Below are 23,377 nucleotides of genomic sequence, written 5' to 3'. Positions count from 1 at the left end.
CACAATGGAATATTATGCAGTCATCAAAAGAAATGAGATCTTGCCATTTGCAACAACGTGGATGGAACTGGAGGGTGTTATGCTGAGTGAAATAAGTCAATCAGAGAAAGATATGTATCATAGGACCTCTATGATATGAGGAATTCTTAATCTCAGGAAACAAACTGAGGGTTGCTGGAGTGGTGGGGGGGGAGGAATGGGGTGGCTGGGTGACAGACATTGGGGAGGGTATGTGCTATGGTGAGCGCTGTAAATTGTGCAAGACTGTTGAATCACAGATCTGTACTTCTGAAACAAATCATGCAACATATGTTAAGAAAAAAGAAAAAGAAGAAGAAAATAGCAGGAGGGGAAGAATGAAGGGTAGTAAGTCGGAGGGGGAGACGAACCATAAGAGACGATGGACTCTGAAAAACAAAACTGAGGGTTCTAGAGGGGAGTGGGGTGGGGGGATGGGTTAGTTCTGGTCAATAATTTGGACTCTATACATTCCCTCAACCACCCATCAACAGAATGACTAGGAGGAGGAACCCCCAAAATAGAAAAGACTCAGAGATTATGACTTATGCCACAGATTTACAAATGGATGCAGATATAACCAAGATGTCGGAGATGGAAATCAGGCTAGCCATTGTGAAGACAATGGCTAGAATGGAGAAATCGATTAATGGCAACGTAGAGTCTCTAAGGGCAGAAATGAAAGCTGAATTGGCAGAACTTAAAAATGCTATCAATGAGATCCAATCCAATCTAGATAATCTAACAGCTAGGGTAACTGAGGCAGAAGAACAAATAAGCGACCTGGAAGACAATATAATAGATAAAAAGGGAAAAGAGGAGGCCAGGGAAAAACAACTCAGAATCCATGAAAATAGAATCAGAGAAATAAGCGACACCATGAAGCGTTCCAATGTCAGAATAACTGGAATCCCGGAGGGAGTGGAGAGAGAGAGAGGACTAGAAGATGCATTTGAGCAAATCGTAGCTGAGAACTTCCCTAATCTGGGGAATGAAACAAACATTCGCGTCCTAGAGGGACAGAGGACCCCTCCCAAGATCACGGAAAACAGGCCAACACCCCGGCATGTAATAGTAAAACTTGCAAATCTTTGAACCAAGGAAACCATCTTAAGGGCAGTTAGGGGGAAGAGATTCCTTACGTACAGAGGGAGGAACATCAGAATAATGTCAGACCTATCCACAGAGACCTGGCAAGCCAGAAAGGCCTGGCAAGACATATTCAGGGTACTAAATGAGAAGAACATGCAGCCAAGAATACTTTATCCTGCAAGGCTTTCATTTAGAATGGATGGAGAGATGCAGAGCTTCCACGACTGGCAGAAAGTGAAAGAATATGTGACCACTAAGCCGGCCCTGCAAGAAATATTAAGGGGGGTTCTATAAAACGAGAAAGACCCCAAGAGTGATACACAACAGAAATTTACAGGGACAATGTATAAAAACAATGTCTTCACAGGCAACATGATGACAATTAATTCATATCTTTCAATAATCACTCTCAACGTGAATGGCCTAAATGCTCCCACAAAATGGCATAGGGTTCCAGATTGGATAAAAAGACAGGACCCATCCATATGCTGTCTACAAGAGACTCATTTTGAACCTAAAGATACATCCAGACTGAAAGTGACAGGATGGAGGTCCATCTTCCATGCCAGCGGACCTCAAAAGAAAGCTGAGGTAGCAATTCTTATACCAGACAAATTAGATTTTAAACTAAAGTCTGTAATTAGAGACACAGAAGGACACTATATCATTCTTAAAGGGTCTATCCAACAAGAAGATCTAACAATTGTAAATATCTATGCCCCCAACATGGGAGCAGCCATCTACATAAGCCAACTGTTAACCAAAATAAAGAGTCGTATTGATAACAATATGTTAATTGTAGGAGACCTCAATACTCCACTTTCAGCAATGGACAGATCATCTAAGCAGAAAATCAACAAGGAAACAAGAACTTTGAATGATACACTGGATCCGATGGACCTCATAGATATTTACAGAACATTTTACCCTAAAACGACAGAATACTCATTCTTCTCGAGTGCACATGGAACTTTCTCCAGAACAGACCACATACTGGGTCACAAATCAGGTCTCAACCGATACCAAAAGATTGAGATTATTCCCTGCATATTCTTAGGCCACAATGCTTTAAAACTGGAACTCAATCACAAGAAAAAATTTGGCAGAAATTCAAACACTTGGAAGCTAAAGACTACTCTGCTCAAGGATGTTTGGGTCAACCAGGAAATCAAAGAAGAACTTAAGGAATTCATGGAAATCAATGAGAACGAAAACACTTCAGTCCAAAACCTATGGGATACTGCGAAGGCGGTCCTAAGGGGGAAATACATAGCCATCCAAACCTCACTCAAAAAAATAGAAAAATCCCGAATTCACCAACCAACTCTACACCTTAAAGAACTAGAGAAAAAGCAACAAACGATGCCTAAGCCATGTATTAGACAAGAAATAATTAAAATTAAAGCAGAGATCAATGAATTAGAAACCAGAAACACAGTAGATCAGATCAACAAAACTAGAAGTTGGTTCTTTGAAAGAATTAATAAGATCGATAAACCACTGGCCAGACTTATCCAAAAGAAAAGAGAAAGGACCCAAATTAATAAAATTATGAATGAAAGGGGAGAGATCACGACTAACACCAAGGAAATGGAAACAATTATTAGAAATTATTATCAACAACTATATGCCAATAAAATGAGCAATCTGGATGAAATGGAGACCTTCCTGGAAACCTATAAGCGGCCAAGACTGAAACAGGAAGAAATGACAATCTGAATAGGCCAATAACCAGTAACGAGATTGAAGCAGTGATCAAAAACCCCCCAAAAAACAACAGTCCAGGACCTGATGGATTCCCTGGGAAATTCTACCAAACATTCAAAGAAGAAATAATACCTATTCTCCTGAAGCTGTTTCAAAAAATAGAAACAGAAGGAAAACTTCCAAACTCATTCAATGAAGCCAGCATTACTTTAATCCCCAAACCAGGCAAAGACCCCATCAAAAAGGAGAATTTCAGACCAATATCCTTGATGAATATGGATTCCAAAATCCTCAACAAAATCCTAGCTAATAGGATCCAACAATACATTAAAAGGATCATCCACCATGACCAAGTGGGATTTATCCCCGGGACGCAAGGGTGGTTCAACGTTCGCAAATCAATTAATGTGATAGAACACATTAATAAGAGGAGGGAGAAGAACCATATGGTCCTCTCAATTGATGCAGAAAAAGTATTTGACAAAATACAACATTCTTTCCTGATTAAAACTCTTCAGAGTATAGGGATAGAGGGAACATTCCTCAAGTTCATAAAATCCATCTATGAAAAACCCACAGGGAATATCCTCCTCAATGGGGAAAAGCTGAGAGCCTTTCCGTTAAGTTCAGGAACACGTCAAGCATGCCCACTCTCGCCACTATTGTTCAACATAGTACTAGAAGTCCTAGCAACAGCAATCAGACAACAGAAAGAAATAAAAGTATTCAAATCGGCAAAGAATAAGTCAAACTCTCTCTTTTCACAGACGACGTGATACTTTATGTGGAAAACCCAAAAGACTCCACCCCCAAATTACTAGAATTCATACAGCAATTCAGTAATGTGGCAGGATACAAAATCAATGCACAGAAATCAGTTGCTTGCTTACACACTAACAACGCAACTGTAGAAAGAGAAATTAGAGAAACGATTCCATTTACAATAGCACTAAAAACCATAAGATACCTCGGAATAAACCTAACCAAAGAGGTAAAGGATCTATACTCTAGGAACTACACAACACTCATGAAAGAAATTGAAGAAGACACAAAAAGATGGAAAAATATTGCATGCTCATGGATCGGAAGAATAAACACTGTTAAAATGTCTATGCTACCCAGAGCAATCTATACCTTCAATGCCATCCCGATCAAAATTCTAATGACATTTTTCAAAGTGCTGGAACAAACAATCCTAAAATTTGTATGGAATCAGAAAAGACCCCGAATCGCCAAGGAAATGTTGAAAAAGAAAAACAAAGCTGGGGGCATCACGTTGCCCGATTTCAAGCTATATTATAAAGCTGTAATCACCAAGACAGCGTGGTACTGGCACAAAAACAGACATATAGACCAATGGAACAGAATAGAGAACCCAGATATGGACCCTCAACTCTATGGTCAAATAATCTTTGACAAAGCAGGAAAAAACATGCAATGGAAAAAAGTCTCTTCAATAAATGGTGCTGGGAAAATTGGACAGCCACATGCAGAAGAATGAAACTCGACCATTCTCTAATACCATTCACAAAGATAAACTCAAAGTGGATGAAAGACCTCAATGTCAGACAGAATCCATCAAAATCCTAGAGGAGAACATAGGCAGTAACCTCTTTGACATTGCCCACAGCAACTTCTTTCAAGATACATTTCCAAAAGCTAGTGAAACAAAAGCAAAAATGAACTTTTGGGACTTATCAAGATAAAAAACCTCTGCACAGCAAAGGAAACAGTCAACAAAACAAAGAGAAAACCCACAGAATGGGAGAAGATATTTGCAAATGACACTATAGATAAAGGGCTGGTATCCAAGATCTATAAAGAACTTCTCAAACTTAACACCCAAAAAACAAATAATCAAGTCAAAAAGTGGGCAGAAGATATGAAAAGACACTTCTCTGAAGAAGACGTACAAATGGCTAACAGACACATGAAAAATGTTCATCATCATTAGCCATCAGGGAAATGCAAATCAAAACCACATTGAGATACCACCTTACACCAGTTAGAATGGCAAAAATTGACAAGGCAAGAAACAACAAATGTTGGAGAGGTTGTGGAGAAAGGGGAACCCTCTTACACTGTTGGTGGGAATGCAAGTTGGTACAGCCACTTTGGAAAACAGTGTGGAGGTTCCTCAAAAAGTTAAAAATAGAGCTATCCTATGACCCAGCCATTGCACTCCTGGGTATTTCCCCCAAAGACACAGATGTAGTGAAAAGAAGGGCCATATGCATCACAATGTCCATAGCAGCAATGTCCACAATAGCCAAACTGTGGAAAGTGCTAAGATGCCCTTCAACACATGAATGGATAAAGAAGATGTGATCCATATATACAATGGAATGTTACTCAGCCATCAGAAAGGATGAATACCCTACTTTTCCATCAACATGGATGGGACCAGAGGAGATTATGCTAAGTGAAATAAGTCAAGCAGAGAAAGTCAATTATCATATGGTTTCACTTATTTGTGGCACATAAGGAATAGCATGGAGGACATTAGGAGAAGGAAGGGAAAAATGAAGGGGGGGAATCGGAGGGAGAGATGAACCATGAGAGACTATGGACTCTGAGAAACAAACAGGGTTTTAGAGGGAAGCGGGGAGGGGGGATTGGTTAGCCCATTTATAGGTATTAAGGAGGGCATGTACTGTATGGAGCACTGGGTGTTATATGAAAACAATGGATCGTGGATCATCACATCAAAAACTAATGATGTACTGTATGGTGACTAACATAACAATAAAATTTTTAAAAAAAGTAAGTAAAAATTAAGAAATAAGGAGACATTTTAAAAAGAATGAAAGATTCCCAAGCCAGTGAGTCTTAAGTGTAAAAAATGGAAGGATTAATTTAGCTAAGAAGGTAATGTGTTGAATACAAGAATAAACAATGGGAGCAAAGCAAAGGGTATGATAAAGAGTCTGATTCCATTTTTATTGTTTGAATGCTGACAGCTTTTAAGCCCCATTAGTCCTCCTTACCCTCTTACCCTAAATCCGGGCAAGCTGATAAGAAATGTGGGCATTACTTCCTTTAGCATCAGAGGGAAATTCAAAACCACACAACCACACAGCCCTCATGTTGAAAACCATGATCTTAGGCCAATTCCATGAACCCAATAAAAAACAAAGTCAGTCTCCTTTCCTTGTTCTCTCATGTATCCTCTTACAGGCACAATTCAGTAGAAAATAAAATCTCATGGAACATCCCTGAATAAAACATGATTCAAACTAAAAGTATATGACTAAAATCTCATGCTCCCATTAAAGAAAGAGTGGACCACATAATACCAGAAAATTGAGTTCTAGATAAAATTTGTAAATAGGAAAATAATTGCTGGACAATATTTTTAATATATATATATATATATATATATATATATATGAACTTTAACAAAAATGTACTTATATTACAAGTATTTTCCAAAGAATTAAAATAGCATAACATTCAATTATAAACCAAAAACACTCTCAAATAATGTGGGTATAAGAAAGTAACTATACTCAATAGGTGGTTCAAAGTCTTTGGCTCTCACTACAAAAGGATTTGTTAAAGTAAAATGATCCAGTGTTTCAAGATGATTAAGTCTAAATCAACTATTAAGAATCAAAGGCACAGGGGCGCCTGGGTGGCTCAGATGGTTAAGCATCTGCCTTCAGCTCAGGTGATGATCTCCAGGTCCCTGCTCAGCAGGGAGTCTGTTTCTCCCTCTTCCTCTGCCTCTCCCCACTGCTCCTGCTCTCTTTCTCTCTCTGTCTCAAATGAAAAAATTAAAAAAAAAAAAAAGAACCAAAGACATACTCAATAATGGTACAACTATCTAGGTACTACATAAGAAGAATTAAATAGAATACTTTAACTTCAAATATACATTTTATCAATGTATTCAAAATAATAAATCAGTATTTTATTTAGGAGAATAAATTTGGATTTTCTATATGTCTTATTCCACAAAATTAGTAAGAGCAATTAAACAACAACGATCTTAACTGACACACAGAATTTCATTTTTTCTTTTTTTTAAAGATTTTATTTATTTATTTTGACAGAGAGAGATAGTGAGAGCAGGAACACAAGCAGGGGGAGTGCAGGCTTCCCGCCGAGCGAGGAGCCTGATACGGAGCTCGATCCCAGGACCCTGGGATCATGACCTGACCTGAAGTCAGAAGCTTAATGACTGAGCCACCCAGGCACCCCAGAATTTCATTTTCAATTTTTTGTATTGTCATTGCATTTATACAGCAAATGCATAAATCAGAAAATGCCTTCTGATTGAGAATTTTGTTTGACTAGAAGTTTCCAATTATAAAAAATTTTTTTGGAAGTTTCCAGTTTTAAAGTTATAAGCAATTTGTATTTTTAGGGTAAGGATGTAGGTTCATCTTTAGAGTAGGTGATCAATTTGTTCTAGATGAGATTCCTTTAAAGAAAACTTTTAGATATGCAGACTTTAAATCTTAATGACAGACTGAATTGAGTAAAGAAACCCACATATAGAAATGTCAGACTAAAATCCTATATTCAATTATTTATTACTGTTAAGGAGATGTATGGTTTAGCAGAACTATTTCTGTATCCTTGTAGATTAAATTATATAGGCATACCTCATGTTACTACACATGATTTATGTAATCTGCAAATAGTGTTTTTTAAAAATGGAAAGTTTGTGGAAACTCTACATCAAGCAAATCTACTCGTGCCATTTTTTGAATAGCATTTGCTAATTTCATGTATCTGTGTCACACTTTGGTAAATTCCTGCAATATTTCAAACTTTTTTATTATAATTATATTTGATTATGTGATCTATGATCAGGAATCTTCCATGTTACTATTATAATTGTTTTGGGGCACCACAAACCACACCCATATAAGATGGCAAACTTAAATAAGTATTGTGTGTGTTCTGACTATTCCACTGACAAGCTGTTCCCCCATCTATCTCCCTCTCCTTAGACCTCTCTATTTCCTAAGACACAACAATATTGAAATGAGGCCAATTAACAACCCTACCATGGCCTCTAAGTGTTCATGTGAAAGGAAGAGTTGCATGTCTCTCACTTTAAATCAAAAGCTAGAAATGATTACGCTTAGTGAGGAAGCTATGTCAAAAGCTGAGAAAGGCCAAAAGCTGGGCCTCTTGTACCAAACAGTTGCCAAGTTGTGAAACATTCTTGAAAGAAATTAAAAATGCTACTTCAGGGAACACACAAATGATAAAAGAGCAAAAGAGCCTTATTACTGATGTGGAAAAGGTTTCAATGGTCTGGACTGAAGAGCAAGCCAGCCACAACATTCCCTTAACCAAAGCTGAATCCAGAGCAAGGCCCTAACTCTTCAATTCTGTGAAGGCTGAGAAGTGGGGAAGCTGCAGAAGAAAAGTCTGAAGCTAGCAGAGGCTGGTTCAAAAGCTGTCTTCAGAACATAAAAGTGCAAGGGGAAGTCACAAGTGCTGGTGTAGAAGCTGCAGCAAGTTCTCCAGAAGATCTTGCTAAGAACATTAATGAAGGGGCTACACTAAACAACAGATTTTCAGTGTAAACGAAACAGCCTTCTATTGAAAGAAGATGCCATCTAGGACTTCATAGCTAGAGAGGAGAAGTCAATGACTGGCTTGAAAGCTTCAGAGGACAGGCTGAGTCTCTGGGTAGGGGCTAGTATGGCTGGTGGCTTTAAATTGAATCCAGGGCTCATTTACATTCCAAAAATCCTACAGTCTTTAAGAATTATGCTCAATCTACTCTGCCTGCATTCTACAAATGGAACAAAATGGATGTTTTTGTTCCTGGATGACAGCACATCTGATTACCACATGGTTAGCTGACTATTTTAAGCCCACTCTTGAGACCTACTGCTCAGAGAAAGAGATGCATCTCAAAATATCACCACTCATTGACAATGCACCTGGCCCAAGAGCTCTGATGGAAAGAAAGGTACAATGAGATGAATGTTGTTTTCTTGCCTGCTAACACAACATCCTTCCTGCAGCCCACAGGTCAAGGAGTAATTTTGACACTGAAGCCTTACTATTTAAGAAACACATTTTGTAACTGAACAGCTGTCAGAGTGATTCCTCTGATGAATCTGAGCAGTCAATTGAAAACATTTTGGAGAGTATTCACCATTCTAGATGATATTAAGAACATTCATCGTGATTCATGGTAAGTGGTAAAAATATCAACATGAATAGGAGTTTGGAAAAAGTTGATTCCAACCCTCTTAGATGACTTTGAAAGGTTCAAGATGTTAGTGGAGGAAGTAACCGCAGATGTGATAGAAATAGCAAGAGAACCAGAATTAGAAGTGGAGTCTGAAGATGTGATGAATTGGTATAATCTAACATAACACTTTAACAGATGAGGACTTTCTTCTTATGGATGTGGAAATAAAGTGGCTTCTTGACATGGAAACTACTTCTGGTGAGGATACTGTGAAGATTGTCAAAATGAAAACAAAGGATTTAGAATATTACATAAACTTGGTAGATAAAGCAGTGGCCAAGTTTGAGAGGACTGACTCCTATTTTGAAAAAAGTTCTACTTTTACCCAGTTTATGTGGGTAAAATGCTATCTCAAACGGTATCACATGCTACAAAGAATTGTTTGTGTATTTTAAAGTTTTTACTTAAATTCCAGTTAGTTAACATACAGGATAATATCAGTTTCAGGTGTACAATACAGTGATTCAACACTTCCATAAAACACCTGGGTCTTAATTTAAGAAAGTGCCACAGCCACCCCAATCTGCAGCAATTACCAACCTGATCAGTGAGCAGTCATCATCAAGGCAAGACCATCTGGCAGCAAAAAAATTATGACTTGCTGAAAGCTCAGATGTTGGTAGAGTGGTTTGGTAGACAGGTCTCCCCAAAATATGCCAATTTGTCATTAAGATTATTTTGAGTTAGTAACAATTAAAACCCTACAGATTTAGGAAAAGCTCGTTACCTCCCCCACAATTGCCAAAAAGAATGTAGATGGAGGATTTGCTCTAGGAAGAGACCTATCACTATAGATAACTGCATTGTAATATGTATGTATGTAATAGGTATGGAAGACAGTCAGGAAAGTCCTTTATGTCCCGTTGTTTCTAAATGGCCCAGCCAACATTTATGTACCAGTTACTCTTTTCATCATCATGTGAGTTGCATTCCTTCCCTTTTAAGTCCAACATCTCTACCCCTTTCTTTTTGGTTCAAAATGATATATATACCTTTTTAAACTGTCTTTGGAATTGCATTTCTATGTGGATTCCCAAAATATACAAAATTAAACTGGATTTTCTCCTGTTAAACTGTATCTCATGTCAATTTGATCCTCAGTTTAGCCAGAAGTATCTTGAAGGGCAGAGTAAATGTCTTCCTACCCAACAACTGTTAGTATTTTGTAGCAGTATTTTAAGTTATGTATATTTTTTTCCCCAACATAATGCTCCTGCACATTAATAGACTATAGCATAGTGGAAATACAACTTTTATATGCACTAGGAAACCAAAGAGTTCGTTTGACTCACTTTATTGGGGTGGTCTGGAATTGCACCTGCAGTATCTCCAAGGTATGTCTATAATTTCCTTTCCTATAGGTGATTTAGATGGTATGTTGCAAAATTATTGTTTCTTCTTAGATATGTGTGTGTACATGCATGTGTTCATTCATATGTTTTTGTCTTACAGAAGACTAGGAGAGAGAACAGACCACAGGGATACAGACATACAGGCCTGATATTCTCTTTACTCAAGAATGAAGAGGCGACCTTTTCAGAAACGCGTTATCACACTTCTCTGGCTGTCTAGCTCTTCCTCATGGATGGGAACAGGCTTTCTCCTGAAGGGAAAACCCTGGGATCAAATGAGGCTGGAAAGGAGGTGGTCTTGAGGGGCAAGACGATGGGATAAAACACTTCTTTATCTGAAAATAAGACACTGAGTTGAGGATGGCAGTAAAACTTAAGTAGGTCAGCTTACTGATACCATGTGGGAGATAGCAAAAAGAGTACAGTGATGAGGCTCTGCAATGAACAGAGAGGCTAGATCTGAGCAAATGTACTTTAAAAATAACCATTTCTACTCCTGGCAGTTAATTGTTAAGCTTTCAGTAATGAAGTTTTATCCTTGCCAAATTTCTAGGAAAGTTTCATTAAAAGTCACAGCTTTACAAATGGGAAAAATGTTATCAACAGGTAAATTTGAGTTAAGGGTATATGGAAGCTCTTTGTACTATTCATATTCTTGCAGCTCTTCTATATGAATGAAATAATTTTCAAATAAAAATCTGAGGCAAAAGAGTTACAGTTCCACAACATAGTATCACTTGTGCTGGGAGGAGGAATGAGAGGGCTGTCCTATATTTCAAAAAAGTGTCCAAGAGGAAATGATACTAAACTATTCCAGACAGTGCTGAAAGAAGAAAAACTTCTCAGTTCTTTGAAAATTACTTTTAAAAGTCAATATAACACTGATAATCAAACCTGAAAGGCAGCACAAAAGATAATAAATGATCAGTCTCTCCTGTGAGTATTGGCACAATCATTTTAAGTAGACTATTAGAACTTGGTAGACCACTGAACACATAACAAATGACCAAAAGGAGATCAAGTCCAGGAATAAAAAGACTGTTCAACATAAGTAAGTCTGCTACTATAACTCGCAATGTTAACAGATCAAAGGAAAAATGTTCTATGGTAATCATTATGTTATGGTAATCAAATGTTTTATGGTAATCATTATATGCTAAAAAGGCTTAAAAAAAATCAATACTCATTCTTGATAAAAGCCTTTTTATTTGTTGACTATTACACCAAGAGGATAATGTCTTCACAGGAGAAAAAGTATGTGTCACAAACAAAAAGGCTGTACTGTTTTTAATGGATAAAACATTCCCATTAATATCAGAAATAGAAATGAGAAAGAAATGAGATGTATAAATATTAGGACTGACAGGCAAAAAGTACTTTAGTTGCAGATATTACCAAATACTTAGAAATCAGAAGAATCAATAGGAAAATAATTACTACTATTGGTAGTAATACCTAAGTATTACATGCAAAATTCAGGTAAGTAGCTACTTTCAAATTATGATGAAAAAAGTTTGGTACTTTGGTATTTTGGAAGGAATAATCACGACAGAACAATGAAACAGAAGAGAATGTAACAACATGCCAAATACCTATGGGAAATGAAAACATGATAAAAGTGGCATTTTAAGCTACTGAAAACAATGGTTCACTCAATGCTATTAGGAAAATTGGCTAATGAAGGATATCAGAGTATGTCACTTCAAAATAAGCCTCAGTGGATTAAGGATTACTTTAAAGTGATTATTTTTGCGAAACAGCAGACACAGAAGGAGTTGTGAAAATGGAGTAGATGTTATAATTTTGTTTAAAAGGAAATCTCTATTTATGTGTCTCCCTCTCTGTACCTGCAAGGGAGTGATGCCTGAAAACCACAAGAACTCACGTGAATGGAGAAGGCACTGACCTAAATCTGCATAACTAACCTTATCCTTGTTTAAGATGCTTTTCCTGGTAACCTCCCATAACTGCCTGAACCACCATCTTTCTTTTGTGTTTAGCTGAATATGGTATTTAAGGTGGTGGCTTGGGGTATCTCAGGGAGTTTAACCATTTTTTCTGGGTATCTCCACTGTGTACATGAAGTGTTCATTTTAATAAACTTCTATTTATATATTTTTTATTTTTTATACCAGAAGACTCAGCCAAGAACTCAGAAGGGTACAGGGAAAATTATATTTCCTCCCTTACAATCATATTTAGCTTTAAAGAGTTATAAGACAGAGTAAAACATGAGATACGTAACTATAATGTGAAATGTATATGTATTATGCATTCAAACATTACCACTCTTAAGATAAAATAAATAAAATATCATGACAGAATAATATAGATTGGTGGTAAAGCTTCATAGTTCAGAAGGAGATTTTCCATATATTTTTTCATATCTTTTTTAAAACCTCTTTTTTAAAATTAAAATCAGATGAATAAACTGTAATAAGATTCTATTCATTTTCTCCATATGTATTATGGGATTAGTGCCTGAGGCTTTTTTGAAAGCGAAATTCTAACACAACACAAAGAGCATAATTATAGATGCTGAGGAAATGAAGAAAGAAAAGGAATAGGAAAAAAAAAGTAACCAAAACTTTTGGTTTTGATTTAAAGTTTTTTTTTTTTTTTTTTTTTGAGGGGGCAGGGGCAGAGGGAGAGGGAGAGAGAATCTTAAGCAGGCTCCATGCCCAGTGGGTGAGCCCAACATGGGGCTCAATCTCACAACCCTGAGATCATGGCCTGAGCCAAAATCAAGAGTCAGATGTTTAACCCACTGAGCCACCCAGGCACCCCTTGACCTAGGTTCTTAAAATCTAACATACTTATGAATGAGTCACTTGTTAAAAATTCAGGCTTCTGGGCACCAACTCCCTAAAATGTAATTTAAATAAATGAGATTTTTTTTTGTTTAAACATTTTTTTTATTTTTATATTTATTTTTATTTATTTTTTAAACTTGGCTTTTAAAATAATGACTCCTAAAGTGATTCTCGGTGGATGGCTCTTAGGATGTATTTTAAGAATAACTACTCTAAAGAGTAAACTTTGGGATAAAAAAAATCTTAGAGTATTTTGCTTAATTTTTGGCCATTTTATTCTCAAGATTAAAAAAAAAGGTGAAAACAGAATTGACACTTAGAGGATTTCGTTTTTGAACATATTAATTTCTTCATAACCTTGTTCTGTTGAGGTAATCTGCATGATAAGATCCTCTGCTCTTCCCCCTAAGGAAAAGAGACTTTGCCTGGAATAATCTATTCTTTCCTTTTGCTTATAACTTTCTAGCACCTGCCTTTCATTTTATACAACTCTTTGGAGCTCCCCTCTACTTCTAAATGGCATGCTGTCTGATTCATGAATTGTTTAATAAAGCCAATCAGATCCTTAAATTTACTCTGTTGAATTTTGTCTTTCTAACACTACTTTGCTATTTAGTATATAGAGTAACTTCAACAAAAACAGAACTCTGCTTCTGCCTTTACAATCTATTTAGATGAACTAACAATTTAACAGAAAAAGACATTTCAGAAATTTAATAAAGGCTCAAAAAGGGAATCTAATTTGCATGTTGCTTTATCTGTTATTTCATGTAGTCAATTAAAGGGCTATATTTAAAAGGTTATGATCAAAACTTAACTATTTAAAAAGTGGAAGAATAAATAACTTACATCACTAAAATATCGAGTTATAATGAACACAAAGAAATCAAACATAAAGCATTCATAAATGGAAGCAAAATGTGTGGAAAAATACAAAATTATCCATGTGTCATAATACTACTGTAAATATGCTGTTCAGAAATGGAAACAAGAGAGTCTCTCAAAAGCATATGAAAACAAATACTAAGAAACAAAGGACAGGAGCTTGGGAAGACGGTGGAGTAGGAGGACCCCAAGATCACCATGTGCCATGTTTACAACCAGATATCATCCACTTCCCAAGACAATAAATCAGAGAGCCATCTGAATACTGGCACAGCAAACTGTACAACTAAATATAGAGAAGAATCTGCACCTGAAAGGTTAGGACACTCAGAAAGGCGGAGGGAGGCTGCCCACTGGAAGGAGGGATGCACAGAGAGGGCAGAGAAAAGGGCCCCCATACCAGGGAGCACACATGGGGAAGACTAATCCCCATAATGTTTGGCTTCAAAAGACAGAGGTCTTGCATTGGCTTCAAAAGACAGAGGTTTTGAATTCCATGAGTTTGAGATTGTTTTAATTAATTAATTAATTTAGAGACAGATAGAGCTTTTGAGCTAGGGAGTGGGAGGTGCAAAGGGAGAAGAAGAGAGAGAATCCTAAGCAGGCTCCACACCCAGCATGGAGCCTGATGCCAGGATTGATCTCACAACTCTGAGACCATGACCTGAGCCAAAATCAGGAGTCAGACACTTAAGAGAATCAGCCACCCAGATGGCCCTGAATTCTAAGTTTGTAAAACCAATGTGACTTGGAGCCTGTAGCTTTAAAAGTTAGCTGACTCAGTGCTGGAGGAGCTGGGAGGGCAAGTGATAGCCAGATCGATGCCCTTAAAGAAACAGCAGCCTACACTGAGAAGTACCATAAAAACTGCAGTTTACACAGTGCCAGGGACCAATGGGAGACAGATTTGTTCATTCTGATTTCAGAGCATGTTGGGAGAACTTCAAAAACAAAGGTGCTGGCAGGTGTCATTTTCCTCTCCTGCCCCCCAGCATAAACACAGAGCCATCTGCAAAATGTAGGGCTTCACAGACACTTGATACCTAACCTGCTAGCAGTGCCCCACATCCATGTGTTTTCCCGAGGACTTGTGTTGCCAAGCCAGGTGCCCCAGCCATAATAGCACACAGTGCCGAGTGCCCAGCTTTGTACCTGGCCATCCTGGCCCACAGCCCCCAGCTTTGGGCGAACCCGAAGGACTAGTGGCCCAATGCAAATTTTGCTAACACTGCAGCTCTGTTCTCAAGTTCCCTGGTAGGCATGCCCCCTAAGAGCTTGCCTATCTGGGTCTCAGTAATACCACAGTGGCCAAGGGCAGCCCAAAACAGGAAGAGATCTAGTGTAGATAACTACACTGAAAGGAAAAATGACTCAGACACAACAGTAGGGTGTAAATGAGGCACATAGGATACTGTGCTGAACTGCCAGATTATGCTGTACAGGGAACATTACACTGAAGAGCAATCCAGGAGTTTTCTTCATAAAGTCACTACTCTCAAGAGCAGAAGACACACCTAACTTCCTTAACACACAGAAACAGACATAGGCAGACAAAATAAGGAGACAGAGAAGTTCATCCCAAGTAAAAGAAAAGGACAAGGCCACAGTCAGAGATTTAAGTGAAACAGATATAAGTAACATGACTGATAGAGAATTTAAAGCAATGATCATAAGGATACTCACTGAACTTGAGAAAAGAGTGGAAGACATGAGTGAGACCCTTAACACAGAGATAACACAGCAGAGATGAAAAGCACAATAAACAAAATGAGAAACATGCATGATGGAATGAATGCAGGATGGAAGAAGCAGAGGAATGAATTAGCAACCTAGAAGACAGAGTAATGGAAAGTAAGCAAGCTGAACAAAATATAGAGAATAGAATGCCGCAAAACAAAAACAGACTTAGGGAACTCAGTGACTCCATCAAATGTAGTAACATTCATATTACAGGAGTCCCAGAAGAAGAGAGAGAAAAGGGGTAAGAAAATTTATTTGAAGAAACAATAGCTGAACATTACCCTAATCTAGGGAAGGAAATACATATCTAGACCTAGGAGGCACAGAAAACTTCCATCAAAATTAACAAAAGCAGACCCACACCAAGACATATTGAATTAAACTGGTGAGACATAGTGACAAAGAAAAACTGTTAAAAATAGCAAGACAATTTACAAGGGAAAACCCAGAAGGCAATCAGGAGATTTTTCAACAGAAACTTTGAAAGCCAGAAGAGAGTGGCATGATATATTCAAAGTGCTGAGTGGGAAAAATCTACAGCCAAAAATATTCTATCCAGCAAGGCCATCATTCAAAATAGAAGGAGAAATAGTTACCCAGACAAACAAAAACTAAAGGAGTTCATGACCCATGACCACTAAACCAGCTCTTGAAGAAATACTACAGAGGACTCATTGTGTGGAAAGGAGAGACCAAAATGACAGCATATAGGTAGGAAACACAAAACCAGAAAAAAAAATTTCTGTAAAAAAAAAAAGAGTCAAGGACACACACACACACACACACACACACACACACACACACACAAGGATATAAAACAGAATAACATAACAAAATGTGGAGAGGAGAGGAGAAAAGAATGGGATTAAACTTAAATGACTATCATCTTAATATAGACTTCTATATGCACAAGAGGTTATATACAAACTTACTAGTAACTATCTATCAAAACCACTACAAAATATGTAAAGAATAAAGAGAAAAAAAATCAAAATATATCACTAAAGAAAGACAGCAAAATATGAAAGAAAGGTAAGAAAAGAGAAAATCTTCAGAAACAACCAGAAAACAAGTAATAAAAATGGTAATAAACACAAAGCTATCAATAATTACTTTGATTGTAAATGAACTAAACCTTCCAATCAAAAGAGAGAGGGAGACAGAATTGATTAAAACAAAATAAGACCCATCTATATGCTGCCTACAAGAGACTCATTTTAGATCTAAAGACACCTGCAGATTGAAAGTGAGGGGAAGGACAAACCTGTATGTTTCAAATGGGTGTCAAAAGAAAGCCAGATTAGCATCATTTACAGGGACAAAGGACTTTAAAACAAAGACTACAACAAGAGACAAAGAAGGAAACTATATAATAATAATAAAGGGAACCACCCAAATATATAGATATAAGCAAAAATTCTCAACAAAACATTAGCAAACTGAATTCAACAATACATTAAAAAAAATCACTCACCATTATCAAGTGGGATTTATTACCAGGATGCAAGGTCGTTCAATATTTGCAAAACAATCAGTGTGATACACATCAGTAAGAGAAAGCTAAGAACCATATGATCCTTTCAATAGATGGAGAAAAAGCATTTGAGAAAGTACAACACCCATTCATGAAAAAACCTCCATGAAGAAAGGTCAGAGGAAACACACTTCAATATGATAAAAGCCAATTATGAAAAACCCACAGCTAACATCATCCTCAGTGGAGAAAAACTGAGAGCTTTTCTCCTAAGGTCAGGAACAAGACATGGATGTCCACTCTCACCACTTTTATTCAACATAGTACTGGAAGTCCTAGCCACAGCAACCAGACAGCAAAAAGAAATCAAAGCCACACAAATCAGTAAGGAAGAAGTAAAACTGTCACTATTTGCAAACGACATGATACTATAGAGAGAAAACCCAAAGACTCCACCAAAAAACTGGTAAAACTGATAAATGAATTCAGTTAAGTCACAGGATACAAAATCAGTGTACAGATATCTATCGCACTTTATTTTCATTCTTTTTTGTAAAGATATCTCTACACTCAATGTGGAGCTCAAACTCAGAACCCCAAGATCAAAAGTCCCATCCTCTTCTGAGACAGCCAGCACCCCATCTGTTGCATTTCTATATAACAATGATGAAGCAGCAGAAAGAGAAATTAAAAAAACAATCCCATTTTACAATTGCACCCAAAATAATATACCTAGGAATAAACCTAACCAAAGAGTTTAGTTAAAGACCTGTACTCTGAAAACTATGAAACACTGATGAAAGAAACTGAGGACACAGAGAAATGTTGACGTTCCATCCTCATGGATTGGAAGAACTAATATTCTCAAAATGTCTATACTACCCAAAGCAAACTACATATTTAATGCAATGCCTATCAAAATATCAACAGCATTTGTCACAGAATTAGAAAAAACAATCCTAAAATTTTATGAAAATACAAAAGACCCATAATAGCAAAAGCAATCTTGGAAAAGCAAAGCAAAGCTGGAGGCATCATGATTCCAGATTTTAAATTACATTACAAAGCTATAGTAATCAAGAGTACAGTACTGGCACAAAAATAGACACATAGATCAATGGAACAGAATAGAAAACCCAGAAATAAACCCACCATCCTATGGTCAATTAATCTTCAACAAAGAAGGAAAGAATATCCAATGGGAAAAAGAAAGTCATTTCAACAAATGGTGTTGGGAAATCTAAACAGTAACATGCAAAAGAATGAAAGTAAACCACTTTCTTACACCATACACAAAATATACTCAAAATGGATTAAGGACCTAAATGTGAGACCCGAAACCATAAAAATCCTAGAAGAGAACACAGGCAATAACTTCTTTGACATCGGCCATAGCAATTTCTTTGTAGATATATCTCCTGAAGTAAGGGAAACAAAAACAAAAATCAATGATTGTGACTATGTCAAAATAAAAAGCTTCTGAACAGCGAAGGAAAACAATTAGCAAACTAAAATGCATCCTATGTAATGGGAGAAGATATTTACAAATGACATATTGGGTAAGGGTTAGCATCCAAAGTATATAAAGAACTTACACAAGTCAACACCTAAAAAACAAACAATCCAATTAATATTGAGCAGACCACATAGACATTTCTCCAAAGAAGATAAATAGATGGCTAACAGACACATGAAAAGATGTGTGGGGCGGGAGCGCTTGGGTCGCTTAGTTGGTTAAATGTCCAACTCTTGAATTCAGCAAATGGCATGATCTCAGGGTCATGAGATGAAGCCCCACGCTGGGATGCACGCTGGGTGTGGAGCCTGCTAAAGATTCCCTCTCTCCCTCTCCCTCTACCCCCCACCTCCCTCTCTAAAAAACAAAATAAAATAAAAAAATTAAAATGGTTGCTCAATATCATTCATCATCAGGGAAATGCAAATCAAACTACAGTGAGATACCAATGCGCACTTGTCAGAAGGGCTAAAATAAAAAAGACAAAAAACAAGTGTTGGCTAGGATGTGGAGAAAAAGGCACCCTCTTACACTACTGTTGGGAATGAAAACTGGTACAGTCACTGTGTAAAACAGTATGGAGATTTCTCAAAAGTAAAAAATGGAATTACCCCATGATCTAGCAATCGCACACTGGGTATTCATCCAAAAATACAAGAACACTAATTCAAAGGGACACATGCACCTCTGTGTTTATTGCAGCGTTATTTACAACAGCCAAGGGTCCTTAGAGAGATGAATGGATAAAGAAGATGTGTACACACACACACGAGAATATTATTCACCATAAAAAGAATAAAATCCTGGGGTGCCTGGGTGGTTAGTGAACATCTGCACTTGGCAAGCCTGATTGTTGCCACTGATGATCATAGATAAAATCAACTTAAGATTTTATAAAAGGTAAGATGAATAAATCCCTTGCTTAGCACAGTAAATGACTACAGCAGGATGTTCTGTAACCTTTTTTATATGGCAACACTGCAATTAACTTTAAGACAACATGAGAATTAAGAATAAAAGATCTCATCTTGGGCAACTGGGTGGCTCAGTCGTTAAGCATCTGCCTTCAGCTCAGGTCATGATCCCAGGGTCCTGGGATGGAGTCCCACATCGGGCTCCCTGCTCTGTGGGAAGCCTGCTCCTCCCTCTCCCACTCCTCCTGCTTGTATTCGCTCTCTCTCTCTGTGTCTCTCTCTGTCAAATAAATAAAATATTTAAGAAAAAAAAAGGATCTCATCTTGAAATTTAGATTAGAATATTAAAATAAAATTTTCTTCAGTTATCTAATGACACATAAAAATTGTGGTAGAATAAATAAGGCCACCACTTATTTGAGACATGAGGAAAATTCTTTCAAAACAAGGCATCAAATGTATATCAATGAAAAGCAAATCAATCATAGCTTCAGAGACAAAATTTTTACAAGGTTAATACAATGCTCTCTTTAAAAAGTAATTGTATTAATCTGTCAGTTCATGTGTTGACATATAGTAATCACTTTAGAACCATGAGAAAGAACTTGAAATCTCAACCCAGTAATTTCTGAAGATGTTAATTAAGTAATGTCAGAGATTCAGTACTCAGATTCTGAACTGAGACCCTTTCAAGATGAGTCTTATATATATAACAACGGAAGTAAAAAATAAGCCTTCTTAAAAGTTTTTTTTAAAAGAAAAGTAAGAATTCATTTAAATGGTCATATAAAATGAAGAGGAAACATGCAAAAAGAAACAAAATGCTAATCACATCTTCTACCAGTTGCCAAAATGCCACTATTGACTAAAAATGGATCCTTAATGAGTTGGGTAGATAAGCTTTCATCAGTTAAAAAGTAAAAGACGGCCAACAAAGACTCAGATTGGGCTAGAGTATTATAGCTGAGATGGAAACAAGAATATGAATCAAATAAGGCTGTAAAATGAATTTGTCAGTTTAGAAAAAGACATGGAATCTTACCAAATATTAAAATTGCTGTTTAAATTTGCTTAGGCTGGGGCGCCTGGGTGGCTCAGTCGTTAAGCGTCTGCCTTCCGGCTCAGGTCATGGTCCCAGGGTCCTGGGATCAAGCCCCACATCGGCCTTCCTGCTCGGTGGGAAGCCTGTTTCTCCCTCTCCCACTCCCCCTGATTGTGTTCCCTTTCTCACTCTCTCTCTCTGTCAAATAAATAAATAAAATATTTTTAAAAAATGCTTAGGCTGTAAAGAAAAATCCTGGGTGACTAAGGAATAAAAAAAAACCATTAATATTTTATTAACTAAAAATAAATTTTAATATGTTTAGAGAATAGAGAGGGTGTGTGTGTGTGTGTGTGTGTGTGTATGTGTGTCCAAAAGAAACCACCCCATATCAAGATGGATATTCCTGGGTCCAAACTATGTAATTTTCTTCCCTATGGCAGAATCTGTATAGACTGCTTCCATATTAGATAAAGTTATAGATAATTTTTCCTACACTGCAATGTCACATGAACCCCAGGGAAGTATTATAGAAAGGGGAAATATATTTAGTTCCTGACATGTTTATTGGGTAGGGATGCCCTTTGCTTTCCCAATGTAGGTAAATATTGGGTATCTTGTATGTTCTTTCTCTTTCTTTATCTTCTACTAGAACTAATAATGGCTCCAAATTTCTTAAATCGATCTATGTATAAAAAAGGCTTGAAAGTGTATAGCCCATCAATTATTAGTTAAGGAATTCAATTTTAATCCATGAAAAGAAATGAGATATGTCAAAATTATGATAATGGCATCATATGCTAATCACAGTCCTCATTTATTAAATATTATCTATGTCAAAATAAAAAACTGACTCTGCTTTTGTAGAACCAGTTAAGTAGAGAAAATGTAATATATTGGAACTACAGAAAACTTAATAATGAAAGTGTTATCTAAGAAAATCTGCCTAAAAAATAATTCAAGTTGGGTTTAGAATCAAAATAAATGTCACTTGCAAAATATTAATGACTATAATGATAAGCACAAATAATAAAAGTCAATTTATATGAGGACGATGCATATGTTAAGATCTAACCAGAGTTGATTTTAAATCACTGAAGTATTGGTGATATTAAAGATAGAGAAAATAGTTAATAGTCATTAAATTCATAGGTAATACAATGTAATAAACAAACTAATAAGTTACAGAAAATAACAAAATATCAAAATGTAATAAAAAAGTAGTAAGTTTTAGGAATAAATGTTAGAATAAAAACAGTAAGATAACCAACACAATCAATATGTTGATATATTTTGAAATAAACTAAAATATAGATTTTACAAAAAAATATATTAAAAGGTGACAAGAATATTCAGCTAATGTTATTTATTCATTTATGCTTTCTAATATTATTTATAGCATTATAAATAATACTATTTATCATTAATAGCCTCAGTACCAATATTAATAAAAAGAAAAGAAGAGTCATTTCATTTTATGTGGTATTAAAAAAGAAAACCACAAACCCCAAATGGCTTTATTAGGTTAGGGTTATTAAATCAGTAAACTAAGATTTAATACAAAACCTAAGATTTAATACCTAATAGTTTCAATACCCCATTAAATGTCACCTTTAACCAGTCAACATGGGAATTTCCTGGTCAGCACTATGAAATTTACTCATAGACCCCTCCTATTCCCCTTAGGAGGGCGACCTTTCCTAAAAGAATTAATTCTTTACTAATAATTTCCTTCTTTCCACTCCCTTTCTACTTTAACCACCTTTCTTTTTCTGTAGCCTTTTGGAGCTCCCCTCTATTTCTAGATGGAATGCTACCTGATTTATCAATCAATTAATAAACTCAGTTAGATCTTTAAAATTTACTCAGTTGAATTTTTGTTATTTAACATGTTTGGTGGCAGCAGTGGGATCTGAAGTGAATTACGGAACATTTGGAGACAATGAGAAACAGGCATTGTACCCTGCAAAGCCTCTGACTACACTGTCCTTGTTGCCATTTGCAGGGGCTGTGGGTAAATACTCTTGGCTTGGAGCTCTGCTTTTTTTTTTTTGCTTTCAAGCACCTGATTGAATTGGATTTCCTTGAAGGACAGGTCTGCTTGAGGTGGCAGATGGTTTGCCTGGAGCCCAAATGAACTGGCATATTTGCCCAGATTCAAGCCCCTACTACTGTTTCAGACTACAGTTCCCCAGGTAGAAAACCCTTGCAAGTGCCAAATGAATTTTTGTGGTGTGCATAGGGTTTTGTGGCCAGGATGCAGTAATTTCTCTTGGTTATTACCAATACATTAAGGTGTGCAAGCTCATTTGTCTTGCTTTGTGTAGATAAAGGCTATTGCTAACAGAGATCTCGAAGGCCTACAAGCTGCAAAAACTGATGAGCCCGGGCTGAGCATTTAAAGGCTATTAGAGTGCATGACACCTCAAGAAGACTCTCGTGATAAAATAAGTTGGTCACAGAATAGGTTAAATTAACACTAGTTCACCCACCAACCTCAAGAAAACTTCTGTGTAACAAGGTACACTGTAAAACATGCACAATCCCTAACCCAGAAGCACATCTTTTTTAGGTCTTAGTTCAACTCCAAGAAATCCA

General features: G+C 36.7%; 1 protein-coding gene across 4 annotated transcripts in view; it reads right to left on the bottom strand.

The window, feature by feature from the left end:
- Nucleotides 1-23,377, bottom strand: part of ZRANB3 (zinc finger RANBP2-type containing 3) — a 311,788-nt gene that overhangs the window by 159,875 nt on the left and 128,536 nt on the right. The window lies entirely within an intron of this gene.

Source organism: Callorhinus ursinus, unplaced genomic scaffold (assembly GCF_003265705.2).
Source record: "Callorhinus ursinus isolate GAN/ISIS: 27379988/994484 unplaced genomic scaffold, GSC_fseal_2.0 scaffold2, whole genome shotgun sequence".
Classification (NCBI taxonomy): domain Eukaryota; kingdom Metazoa; phylum Chordata; class Mammalia; order Carnivora; family Otariidae; genus Callorhinus; species Callorhinus ursinus.
This window is presented reverse-complemented; position numbering and strand designations above follow the sequence as displayed.